Here is a 12,924-nt window from a genome sequence, read left to right as displayed (position 1 = left end):
TGTTAGGATATGCATCCAAGGTCACACAGCGAATCAGTGAGCCCAGAGGATTAAAAAACCAGGCAGTGTGCCCTTGAGCAATGCATTATAGCGCCTCTTCAAGCAGTGGGGTGGGTGGGTGGGTGAGGGGAAAGGCTTTCAGCTTGGTTTCCATTGCAGGGAGCTTCCTGCTTGCTGCCCTGAGAGCCAGCCTTTCTCATTAGCCCCTCTTATCTAACAGCCCATCCAGCACCATTACGTGCTCCCAGGTGGGCAGCCTATAAGAGGGGACAGTGGGGTGAGGTCCGGGAGAGAGCAGACAACAAAGTTGGCTTCTGTGGTGGCAGAAAACACCACTACCCAAAACAGTATGACTCCTAATTAGTTAAATGAGCAGAAAATAGCCTCCTGGATGTGGCAGGGGCTGACATCTTCCCCTCCATGATTTCATTTGGGGGTGACAGTTTTGTCAATACAACATACTGCCTGGAACCACACACAGTGTCTGATTCTGTCTGAGAACAATTTTTTTTTTCTTCTGACTTGCGCAGGCTCTGACTGGGAGTGACAGAAGCCAGCCTCTAACTTCGCTGACCTACTTCCCGGCTGCCTCTCCAGCCAGCACCCCACGCAGCATCCATTTTAACCAGCTTTTCAAGGTCGGGACTCTTCAATGCAGAGGCTGGCTTTTGCTTGACACAAAGCCAGGTACCATCAATTGTCCTGTTTACTAAATTTCCATTGTTCCCTTTCTTTAGCTGAGTAAAAAGTATGGATTGGGCTCCTGTTTAGGACAGATAACAAATGCAGCTGCTTTGAGCCGAAATTGGCCACTTGGTCTATACTTCAGGTGCTTTAAAAGGCAGGTTTTCTACTATTATGGAATACCTGGGCCAGACCAAATGCAAACAGTGCGGATTTAGGCTGTCCCAATAGACGGTCAGCCTTTTTTTTTTTTTTTTTTGTGACGCAGACAAATGTATGCTCCACATAAACACAATGTCTTATTTTTCACTTTTATGAAAGGATCATATGAAACCAGCTCTTCGCAGATAAAAAGCAAGTGCTTTGTGTATCTATTACTGTACCTTTCATCTCCCAAGGCTTTGTGAGAAACTTCCAGCTGGAGCTACATTCTTTTCTGGTTTGATAAAGATAAATTGTATTCAGTGGGACAGAAAGGGGAAACCTTTTCTTGATTATTCTCTAAATAAAAAGTCAGGGGAACTGTGATTTTTTTTTTTTCTCTAGCCCTCAAAGAAATTAGTCCCCCTTCAAAATGACCCCACATTTTCTGTGCTGCTCAGCATACTTAAACTGTTTGATCTTTAAGAGAAGCTTGTTACGTATCGGGTCCTGAGAACTCATTAGAGAATACAGAGGACAGATCTTTTTCTTGACTAGTATCTGTTCATGATCAGCACTCAGGTTCAGGCAGTGTGGTGTAGTGGTTTCTGCCATAGGCTCTGGAGTTTAAACCTCAGCTTTTTTACTTGTCAGACTGGTAATTTGCCAGTACCTCAATTTCCTCATCTGGAGCATTAGATATAATATTATTGTTGTTGACATTCAGTTGTTAAGTCGTGTCCAACTCTTTGTGACCCCATGGACTGCAATATGCCAGACTCCCCTGTCCTTCACTATTTCCCGGAGTTTGCCCAGATTCCTGTCCATTGAGTCGGTGATGCTATCTAGCCATCTCATCCTCTGCTGTCCCCTTCTTCTTTTGCCTTCAATCCTTCCCAGCATCAGGATATTTTCCAGTGAGTTGGTTCTTTACATCAGGTGGCCAAAGTATTGGAGTTTCAGCTTCAGCATCAGTCCTTCCAATGAACATTTAGGGTTGATTTCCCATTAGGTTTCCCATAAGATATTTTGAGAGGTAAATGAAGTATATCATGGAAGGTGTTCTAAATAATGCTTGGCACATTGTTAGATTTTAACAAATGTTTACCATCATTATTAATCAAAAGAAAGATAGAAAGGTGGGAAGAAACCCAGGCCAGTGAGTGTGTGTGTGTGTACAAGAGCAAGAGTAAGTATGGAAGGGAGTTGCTGGGAGAAGGGAACTTGAAGAAGCAGGGAGCAGAGCAAGAGGAAGGTGGAGGGGATTTTAGAAAGAGCTGAGTGGGATCCAAGTGTCTTAAAGACTGATTCTCATTTTGTGTTTGCTTTCGACACAAGAAGGATGGAGAAAGCAGCAAACTGCCTGTCGGGTTGCTGTCCTTGCCCAGGTGGTGCCATGAAGAGCACTGAGCTTTGCTTTCAGTGGAACCACATGTGTTGGGATTTGTAGTCTCCTGAGGCCGGTCAGAAAGGGGCTCAGTGGGGTCGACTCTTGATGCTCTGAATGCTGCAGTGACCTTTTGTCTTCCAAGAAAGTCTTCTTTCACCACACCTGGAGCCACTCACAGACCAAGGAGCTGCTGGAGTGGACCCAGCAGGCTGCAGGTGTCTGTGACCTCACGGTTTAGGGATTCAGGATATTTTGACCTTACCATTTTGGTCCAAGGACATTGTGAATATCAGACTTTTAGTAGAATTGTGCCAATATTGATTGTTTTATGTTGGAAACGTATTTTTTTCCTTAGGGACTCCCATTAATTCAGTTTCAAATCTTGATTAATATTCTAGCTAGCACAGGAAATACTTTTGGATATTTTTCTATTTTTAATAAGATTATTTTCATTTGGATTTGATTCAAAGAGAAACAGAGAAAAGAGGGAAGGTTGAAAAAGGGATCAAGAAAGGGAGACAGAGCAGAAGGCAGAGCGAGAAGAAGCAGAGAAACACAGAGGAATGCATACACAAGCACATTTACACAAAGACACAAAGGAAAATCCAAAGATGCAGACTTAGAAGAATTGGGGGATTTACAGAGGTTGTCACACAACGAGAGAGGGAGACAGAGAAGCACAGAAAGACGAGGGGAGAGAAAGCTACATAGGACAAATGTTCGGGTATGCACACGTGTGCAGACACATGCATGCACAATCACAAAGCAAGAGAATCATAGACAAGACACACACACACACATACCCCACAACCAAAGAGGCAGCAGCTGTTCTGGTGCATTATTTGCCAAATTTTAGGGACTAGCAGGATCAGAATACCATTAGGATCAAACAGTGGGGTTGAACTTCATGATTAAAATGGCAGAATTAAGATCAGGTATATAAAGTTCTTCACAGAGTACTTGATAAATAGAAGTTATTAATTGTTAGCCCAGATACTTGCAGCAGAAACCCCTTTCCTGGTTGGAGACCGATTTCAGGTGACCTTAGAGATTTTTTCCTTCCAGGGTTGGGAGCAAGCTGGTTCAGAGCTTCCTCCTCATCCATTGACATGTTTCCCACTCCTCTCTTTTATATTCTTGAGATGCATGGTGGGCACAAAATAAAGCTATTATTTGCTCCTCTTTAGTAAGGTGGCAAACCTTGTAAAGACTGGTGGAATGGGGGCTGCTGGGCAATGAAATTTGGTAGGAGAACAGACTGAAATAAAATAAAATGTCTGTGACTGGGGGCACCAAATGCCGTGAGACTCATTCTAAGCAGTGTTTTTTTATGGCTGTTTCAAGATCTCAAAATCCTTATGGTTTCTTAAATCCCAAGGAAATGGGCCTGAAGACACAGAGAATGTAAACTAGATCTTTGAAATTCCCTCCGGTTATTCTCTGGAAACCTATTTCTGCAGAAGTGCATTCTGATTGACAAAAGCTCACTTTTATATTCACAATCTCACCCTGTCAAGGTCTAGTCTAAAATCACCCTCAGAGAATATTGTGCAGTAACTTCTAAAAAGCCCCAATCCTCTCAATTTATGCATTTAATTTATTGTTTTTCTCTTTCAGAGCTTTTCTTTGTTCATAGCCAAATCCCAATTTTGAGTGCCTATTGCACACCCCTAAACCATGATGTTGGAAGGTATTTTTAAAATTTAGAACTTGAAATTCCCTTCATTTACTTTCAAGTCCCTTGACCTTTGGAAATTTATATAAAATTTCCCATCCTTCCCAATCTCCTACTTTATGCTCCCTTTGGAAGCAGTTAATTAATTTCATTTCTCAAAGATGCTTTGTTTCCTTAAGTAGTTCAGTCTGGCTAGTCTTCCACTGGGTATCACTTTTCGCCAGCACTTTATGCAGATTCATTCAGAAATGGCTCATTGTGGGCCAGTTGTCTGGGTTTGATGGGGCTGTTGCTTGTGAGGTCAGGGTCTGTATGCATCACTCAGTTGTTCAACAATCATCCCTGAATCTCTGCTATGGGCCAGGCACTGAGGATACAAAAGGCTGACCTATTGAATCCCTGCCTCCAGGCCCTAAAGCCCCCAGTGACAGAGCTGGGTGGGGCCTTCACAGGCACTTTGGGGGATTTCATACTGAAAATACAAGATGTAAGAGCTGGTGAGTAAGGCCAGGCCAGTGCCTTTGACGGGGAGTTGAGAAACCAGCAGAGTACACGCATCTGTCAAGCCAACAGGCCTGTAAATGGGAGATAGAACCAAGAGTCAGTAACCAGACAAACATCAGATTAGAAGGGGATTAGGGTGAGTCCGTTCCAGGATGACCGCCATAAGCTCAGTGTGGGGTGTTGACAGCTCAGATTGATGGTCCCGGAGGTAAACAGCACATGGGCGTTTCTGCTGGATTAAAGGCACAGGCTCTGGAGGGGGCCTCTCCACTCCACCATCCCTCAGGTCTTCCATGCAGTGTGCTTTGGAAGAGGGCAACCTCCACTGCACTCAGTCAGAGAGCAGAGGGGTGTTCTGGGATGTTCACTTGAAAGGCCTGATTAACTTCTCTGAGTCATCTCCTTTGCATGGCTCTAGGTGTTGAAGCTGGAAAAGGTGTCTGTGGTAACCTTATGTTTCTTTAATTGCCTTCTCTGGCTTCCTGTCTTGGGCTGGGGGTCAGGATGAGGAAGTGTAGAGAAAGCCCAGGTGTGGACAGGTCAGGCTAGCAGAGGCGGTGGTCGATAAGGTGAATGGGATATCCCATCCTAGAGATGGGATAGCTTGGGGCAAAGATCAACATGGTGACTTGCACGACTTAGAGTGAGTCTCAGAAGTGCCTGTGAGTTTGGGGGAGGGGCACACGGTAAAGACAGAGATGTAGAAGATGGATGGACTGATAGAAGCAGCCAGAGGTCCAGTGTAGAACTTTAAAATTTTGGTGAGTTTTCCTATTATTGTCAGAAACACACTGTGGCCTTAGAAGTGTGGTAGCTACATTTATTGTTACTGTTCAGTCGCTAAGTCATGTCTGACTCTTTGTGACCCCATGGACTACAGCACGCCAGGCTCCCCTGTCCTTCATTGTCTCCTGGAGTTTGCTCAGATTCATGTCCATTGAGTTGGTGATGCTATCTAACCATCTTATCCTTTGTCACCCCCTTCTCCTTTTGGTAGCTCCATTATAAACCTAAACTTATGATTTTTCAAGGAGTTTTCAGGACTGAGAGTGAAGGAGCTATCCCTTGGGAGTGTTACACTGGGGAGAACTGTGCTAGATTCCACATTGTGCATGGACCTCAGAGAACTCTGTACTTCTGCTCACTCCTCCAGCCACTTGCCTATTCCAAGCCCTGGGGCAAAAGTCAGCATGACCACTTGCATGACTTAGGGTGAGTCCAGGCTTCCCACAAGGCCTGGGAAGCAAGACATTTGGGTAGAGCTAGGTCTTTTGGTAGAAGAGACCCACTTACAATCAGTCTATTTAGCCTATCAAATGATGCCAAGACTGTGTCAAGCCATGCCAGCCATGATTGGGCATAAGCAATCTATGCTTTTCACACTAAATGATCCTAATTCTACTTGTGACTGGACTAATTTCTGGGCACAGAAGTTCTTGGAGCAGGATGTTTTACTGTTGTCTTGTAGATTGAGAAATCTGCTTAGCAGTTTGAATCTGAAACATTAAAAATAAGTTCATCTCATCTGAAGGTCCAGAAATAAAAAAAAAAATTGACGTTCTGACACTGGCCAACATGGGGCACAAATGACATTGTCATAGATGATAGATGAAGGATGAGGTATCTTACCAGTAGAATGGGACAGAAATGACAGTGCTGGGCCTAAGCTGTAAAAGGCAAATTCATTTCCCCTTGTACTCTGGGGAGTCCCGAATTGCCAGGTTATAGGAGAAGCACAGTAGCTGGGATTTAGACTCTTGTGAGATCCAGCTGAGCCCAGACCAGATAGATGAGTGAGCCATCTTGAATGTTCCAGCCAGGCTGATATTGCCAGATGCAGCCAGTATCACATAAGCAGAAGAATCACCCATCTGATTCCAAGCAATGCACAGAATCTTTAGAGATAATAAATTAATTGCTGTTTTAAGCCACTAAGATTTGGAGTGGTGTGTTGTGCAGCCATAAGTAATCGAAACAAGAGACATATCCTTCATCAGTTCAGCTCAGTTCAGCCGCTCAGTCATGTCTGACTCTTTGTGACCCCATGAACTGCAGCACGCCAGGCCTCCCCGTCCATCACAAACTCCCGGAGTTTACCCAAACTCATGTCCATTGAGTCGGTGATGCCATCCAACCATCTCATCCTCTGTCGTCCCCTTCTCCTCCTGCCCTCAATCTTTCCAGGATCAGGGTCTTTTCCAGTGAATCAACTCTTTGCATCAGGTGGCCAAAGTATTGGAGTTTCAGCTTCAACATCAGTCCTTCCAATGAACACCCAGGACTGATCTCCTTTAGGATGGACTGGTTGGATCTCCTTGCAGTCCAAGGGACTCTCAAGAGTCTTCTCCAACACCACAGTTCAAAAGCATCAATACTTTGGCACTCAGCTTTTTCTCACATCAATACATGACCACTGGAAAAACCATAGCCTTGACTAGATGGACCTTTGTTGACAAAGTAATGTCTCTGCTTTTTAATATGCTGTCTAGGTTGGTCATAATTTTCCTTCCAAGGAGTAAGTGTGTTTTAATTTCATGGCTGCAATCACCATCTGCAGTGATTTTGGAGCCCCCAAAACTAAAGTCAGGCACTGTTTCCACTGTTTCCCCATCTATTTGCCATTAAGTGATGGGCCCTGATGCCATGACCTTAGTTTTCTGAATGTTGAGCTTTAAGCCAACTTTTTCACTCTCCTCTTTCACTTTCATCAAGAGGCTCTTTAGTTCTTCTTCACTTTCTGCCATAAGGGTGGTGTCACTTGTATATCCAGAGAAGGCAATGGCACCCCACTCCAGTACTCTTGCCTGGAGAATCCCATGGACGGTGCAGCCTGGTGGGCTGCAGTCCATGGGGTTGCTAAGAGTTGGACATGACTGAAGTGACTTAGAAGCAGCAGCAGCACTTGCTTATCTGAGGTTATTGATCTTTCTCCCAGCAATCTTGATTCCAGTTTGTGCTTCCTCCAGCCCAGCATTTCTCATGATGTACTCTGCATATAAGTTAAATAAGCAGGGTGACAATATACAGCCTTGACGTACTCCTTTTCCTATTTGGAACTAGTCTGTTGTTCCATGTCCAGTTCTAACTGTTGCTCCCTGACCTGCATACAGATTTCTCAAGAAGCAGGTCAGGTGGTCTGGTATTCCCATCTCCTTCAGGATTTTCCATTGTTTATTGTGATCCACACTGTCAAAGGCTTTGGCATAGTCAATAAAGCAGTAGTAGATATTTTTCTGGAACTCTCTTGCTTTTTTGATGATCCAGCAGATGTTGGCAATTTGATCTCTGGTTCCTCTGCGTTTTCTAAAACCAGCTTGAACATCTGGAAGTTCATGGTTGACGTATTGCTGAAGTCTGGCTTGGAGAATTTTGAGCATTACTTTACTAGCGTGTGAGATGAGTGCAATTGTGTGGTCGTTTGAGCATTCTTTGACATTGCCTTTCTTTGGGATTGGAATGAAAACTGACCTTTTCCAGTCCTGTGGTCACTGCTGAGTTTTCCAAATTTGCTGTCATACTGAGTGCAGTACTTTCACAGCATCATCTTTCAGGCTTTGAAATAGCTCAGCTGGAATTCCATCACCTCCACTAACTTTGTTCGTAGTGATGCTTCCTAAGGCCCACTTGACTTCACATTCCAGGATGTCTGGCTCTAGGTGAATGATCACACCATTGTGATTATCTGGGTCATGAAGATCTTTTTTGTACAGTTCTCTGTATTCTTGCCACCTCTTCTTAATATCTACTGCTTCTGTTAGGTCTCTACCATTTCTGTCCTTTATCAAGCCCATCTTTGCCTGAAATGTTCCCTTGGTATCTCTAATTTTATTGAAGAGATCTTACTTTGCATTGATTGCTGAGGAAGGCTTTCTTATCTTTCTTTGCTATTCTTTGGAACTCTGCATTCAAATGGGAATATTTTTCCTTTTCCCCTTTGCTTTTCACTTCTGTTCTTTTCACAGCTATTTGTAAGGCCTCCACAGACAGCCATTTTGCTTTTTCTTGGGGATGGTCTTGATTCCTGTCTCCTGTACAATGTCACGAACCTCTGTCCATAGTTCATCAGGCACTCTGTCTATCAGATCTAATCCCTTAAATCTATTGCTCACTTCCACTGTATAGTCATAAGGGATTTGATTTAGGTCATACCTGAATGGTCTAGTGGTTTTCTCCACTTTCTTCTTTCTTCAATTTCAGTCTGAATTTGGCAATAAGGAGTTCATGATCTGAGCCACAGTCAGCTCCCGGTCTTGTTTTTGCAGACTGTATAGAGCTTCTCCATCTTTGGCTGCAAAGAATAAAATCAATCTGATTTTGGTGTCAATCATCTGGTGATGTCCATGTATAGAGTCTTCTTGTGTTGTCAGAAGAGGGTGTTTGCTATGACCAGTGCATTCTCTTGGCAGAACTCTATTAGCCTTTGCCCTGCTTCATTCTGTACTCCAAGGCCAAATTTGCCTGTTACTCCAGGTGTTTCTTGACTTCTTACTTTTGCATTCCAGTCCCCTATAATGAAAAGGACATCTTTTTTGGGTGTTAGTTCTAGAAGGTGTTGTAGGTCTTCATAGAACTGTTCAACTTCAGCTTCCTCAGCGTTATTGGTCAGGGTATAGACTTGGATTACTGTGATATTGAATGGTTTGCCTTGGAAATGAACAGAGATCATTCTTTTGTTTTTGAGATTGCATCCAAGTACTGTATTTCAGACTCTTTTGTTGACTATGATGGCTACTCCATTTCTTTTAAGGGATTCCTGCCCACAGTAGTAGATATAATGGTCATCTGAGTCAAATTCACCCTTTCCAGTCCATCTTATTTCACTGATTCCTAGAATGTTGATGTTCACTCTTGTCATCTCCTGTTTGACCACTTCCAATTTGTCTTGATTCATGGACCTAACATTCCAGGTTCCTATGCAATATTGCTCTTTACAGCATCGAACCTTGCTTCTATCACCAGCCCCATCCACAACTGGGTGTTGTTTTTGATTTGGCTCCACCCCTTCATTCTTTCTGGAGTTATTTCTCCACTGATCTCCAGTAGCATATTGGGCACCTGCTGACCTGTGGAGTTCATCTTTCAGTGTCCTATCTTTTTGCCTTTTCATACTGTTCATGGGGTTCTCAAGGCAAGAATAGTGAAGTGGTTTGCCACTCCCTTCTCCAGTGGGTCGCATTCTGTCAGACCTCTCCACCATGACCCGTCCGTCTTGGGTGGCCCCACACGGCATGGCTTAGTTTCATTGAGTTAGACAAGGCTGTGGTCCTGCGATCAGATTGGCTAGTTGTCTGTGACTGTGGTTTCAGTCTGTCTGCTCTCTGATGCCCTCTCTCAGTGCCTACCGTGTTACTTGAGTTTCTCTTACCTTGGAGGTGGGGTATCTTTTCACGGCTGTTCCAGCAAAGCACAGCTGCTGCTCCTTACCTTGGATGTGGGGTAGCTCCCACGTCCTTCATAGTCTTACTTATTGGAGAAGTTAGCAGATTATGACCCCTGGACCAAATCTGGCCCACAGTCCATTTTTGTAAGTGAAATTTTATTGGAACAAAGCTCTGTGTATTTGCCTAAGTATTTCCTATGTCTGCTTTGGCAGAGTTGAGTAGTTGCAACAGACAATGTAATAGCCTACAAAACTGAAAAAGATTCACTCTCAAATCCTCTATAGACAGTGTTTGATTTACTTGCCCATGATCTATTATAGTAATCTACAAAAAAGGTAAAAGATAAGCAGAAATGATCTCTTTTAAAACAGTGGGAAAAACCCAAGTGTGTAGAAACCACTGGTATATGGGAAGTGCCTTGTCTTTCATGGTCAGAGGTTTTAAACGTGCTTGTGTGGTTTGGCTCAACTTCTTGAGCCCATGTTTTCTTCCATGAGAAAAACATGCTCCAGATAGCTGTAGGTGATTTTGCATGGGTCTCAGAATGAGTGACGTACAGAGCAGAACAAAACCTGCAGTCTTGTTGGTAAGCTGGTCCAAATACAGCTAAGTCCAGCGGAATTCAGCAAACAAACCCTGCAGACCTACAAAACATAAATAAATCTTTATTTCTCCTGCTTCTCCTCTGTAATTGACATTTACAGTCCTGCTGTTGTTAGTTACTGAAACTTTTGGAATTGTTTGTTACCTAGCATATTTGCAACTATGCCTAACTAATACAAAGCTCAAGAAGCATAGAAAGAAAGGGAATTTTCTTTACATTGGGTTGCTACTAGTCCATACAGTACCACTGAGAAAATTAGAAAAAGGTGGTCCTCTGTCAAGATACTTTATTTCCCATCTGTCAGAAAGTTTACATATTATGACTATGCTGTAACAAGACACTTGATTGCTAACATCATATGTATTATACTGGATAAATGAAGTTATGAGATCTGTGATGTGAAGGTTACCCAATCAGATGTGTCACCTGTGTGCAGTGAACACATGCAAAACCAAGAGTGATGAGTCTACTGTGAGAGAACTCAGTGAGTTGAGTCCTCCTGAATTAACCTGCTATGTTAGAGGCAGATGCAAGGGTATCATTGAAGACATTAGTTTGCTGCATAATATTATGTTTCACTGAAAGAAGTTGTAAGTTATTTTGCATGTGTCTTTGCATCTTTTCATGGGTGAATTCTATTCTCAACTTCCTCACAGATGGTAGCAAAGGTGGACCAGGACAAAGGTAGTGTACTAAGAGAGATAAAGAAGAAAAGCTCATTAAAATGTTAAAATATTACCACAATGACATGTGCCAGTTCCATCTGGGCAAATGCAAAAAAAAGAGAAAAGTTTCTTCTTTGTCCTCTTTTTCTCCTTTATTTCCCTGTAGTGCAGGGAGGGATAAGTTAAACCTAGTTTACTGACAAGTCAGGACTGAGCTGGGTGTTATTGGATTAATTTTTCCATGTGACTTGTCTAAATTAGTTCAGGTTGAGATGTGTAACTTTGCAGACTGATTCTGTTACTAACTCAAGTTCGTGCATCCAGAGCCCCAGGAATCAATCACACCATATGCGCTAATAGAGAAAACCTAGGTTGTTTAGGGGAAAAAAAGTGCTTTGAATTCTGGCCCCTCAATTTATTAGTGAGCTGAGTTTCAGTTTTTCATTAATAAAGTGGTGAAAGTACTTCCTGCTTCAAAGGGTTGTTATGAGGGTTAAATGAGATATTGCACAAGAATAACTCAGAAGAGTGTGCTACAGAGTTGGCATTTACTGTTGGTATCCTTTCCATTTCTCTTCTGGCCAAAACAGGGGAAAAAGCAAAGTGGAAATTATGTCTTTGGTATCTTCCCATCTCTCTTCTTTCTTATCTTTGGTGTCCTTTTATTTATCATTTCTTTATCTCTGACATCCTTGCTTCCATTTTGTGAGCAGCCAAGTTTACATTTTTGTTCATGTAAAGTTGCAGAAGCAAGTACATGATTATAGCATGTGTATTCTTGCTCAGTTAGATCCAGTCAAGCATCAGGCATGTCTGCATCTGTTACTGAACTCAGGTTTGGCTGCTTGCTTCTTGGAAGCCAGTCCTCAAGAGACAAGTGCTGGTAGATGGCTTTATTCAGGAGGCTGGCAATCAGGGGAGAAGGTGGACTCGTGTCCAAAAACCAACTCAGAAGATTCTACTCAACCATGAAAGTTTTTAAAGGGAGTGTCATTTATGGGAGGGCGTCAGAGTCTTTGGTATCTTCCATTGTGCAGACTTCCTTCTAATTGGTTAGAGGTGTAGAAACAGGATGGTGTTCCAGGAATCTTATTTTCAACCTTCACCTGGGTGGGGACTTTAATTCCTGCAGAAGAACTCAAAGGTATTGTTATCTGTATTGTTATCTATATTTCTTGAGGAGGGTTTTCCAGATGGCTCAGTGGTAAACAATCCTGCCAGTGCAGGAGGTGCAGGGGACAGGGGTTTGATCCCTGGGTGGGGAAGATCCTCTGGAGGAGGAAGTGGCAACACACTCCAGTGTTCTTGCCTGGAGAATCCATGGACAGAGGAGCCTGGTGGGCTACAGCCCATGAGGCCACAAAGAGACAGACATAACTGAAGTGACATAGCACACATGTGTTAGTTCTAGACAGCTCTTCCTTTGTTTCTGTATTCCCTCTTTTCCCTCATGAGCAACTGCTTGAATCTGGCGTGTGGAGCTCAGGGAAGGTCACAGAGGCTGAATGAAGCCTATTTCCTACAGATCAGAAATAGGGGACACAGAAAGGATTTGTACCTGGGAGGACCTCATAGGGTCCTGTTCCATTTCTCATCTCTTGAAAGTGCAAGTGCAAGTGCAAGTTGCTCAGTCGTGTCCAACTCTTTGTGACTCCATGGACTATACAGTCCATGGAATTCTCCAGACCAGAATACTGGGGTGGGTAGCCTTTCCCTTCTTCAGGGGATCTTCCCAACCCAGGGATCGAACACTAGACTGTAAACTCTCTGAAGACAGGGGTTTGTGAATCTTATTCACATGGTACACACAGGGCCTGGCCAGTATCAATCAAGTACATTGTGAACTAAGCAGTGATGCTTATTGGATTATAATTGTATTG

The 12,924-nt window shown here is 43.3% G+C and overlaps 1 long non-coding RNA gene across 1 annotated transcript in view; it reads left to right on the top strand.

Annotated features, from left to right (window-relative positions):
• Positions 1-12,924, top strand: part of LOC122426327 — a 92,560-nt gene that overhangs the window by 64,638 nt on the left and 14,998 nt on the right. Inside the window, exon 2 of the long non-coding RNA XR_006265141.1 lies at positions 531-687. This is a non-coding gene — a long non-coding RNA (uncharacterized LOC122426327). The remainder of the gene's footprint in view (positions 1-530; positions 688-12,924) is intronic.

Source organism: Cervus canadensis, chromosome 24, assembly GCF_019320065.1.
Source record: "Cervus canadensis isolate Bull #8, Minnesota chromosome 24, ASM1932006v1, whole genome shotgun sequence".
In the NCBI taxonomy this organism is placed as follows: domain Eukaryota; kingdom Metazoa; phylum Chordata; class Mammalia; order Artiodactyla; family Cervidae; genus Cervus; species Cervus canadensis.
This window is presented reverse-complemented; position numbering and strand designations above follow the sequence as displayed.